Here is a 549-nt window from a genome sequence, read left to right on the forward strand (position 1 = left end):
TATATATATATATATATATATATATATATATATATATATATATATGTGTGTGTGTGTGTGTGTGTTAATTACAAGCATGTGTGCATATATGCGTGCCTACACCTGCGCACATGGCTACACACGTGTTCATCAAATATGCAAATATATCCTCCTGCCGTGCCATAAATATAAATTCACGCATATGTAATTATATATCTAAATACGTCTTCACTCGATTCATTCATAATACTCATAACATACACTTTGAATCACACACATATGCACACACAAACACAGACACATACACGCACACACATAGGCACAAAATCCGTACACATATCGTGGTACTCCGTCGGTTACGACGATGAGGGTTGCAGTTGATCCGATCAACAGAACAGCCTGCTCGTGAAATTAACGTGCAAGTGGCTGAGCACTCCACAGACACGTGTACCCTTATCGTAGTTCTCGGTGATATTCAGCGTGACACAGTGTAACAAGGCTGGCCCTTTGAATTACAGGCACAACAGAAACAGGAAGTAAGAGTGAGAGAAAGAAGTGGTGGAAGAGTAC

The 549-nt window shown here is 39.7% G+C and overlaps 1 long non-coding RNA gene across 1 annotated transcript in view; it reads left to right on the forward strand.

Moving 5' to 3' along the window:
- The window catches only part of LOC128248686 (uncharacterized), a 62,648-nt gene that overhangs the window by 50,870 nt on the left and 11,229 nt on the right, over window positions 1-549 (forward strand). The window lies entirely within an intron of this gene.

The sequence above is a fragment of the Octopus bimaculoides genome, chromosome 9, assembly GCF_001194135.2.
Source record: "Octopus bimaculoides isolate UCB-OBI-ISO-001 chromosome 9, ASM119413v2, whole genome shotgun sequence".
In the NCBI taxonomy this organism is placed as follows: Eukaryota; Metazoa; Mollusca; class Cephalopoda; order Octopoda; family Octopodidae; genus Octopus; species Octopus bimaculoides.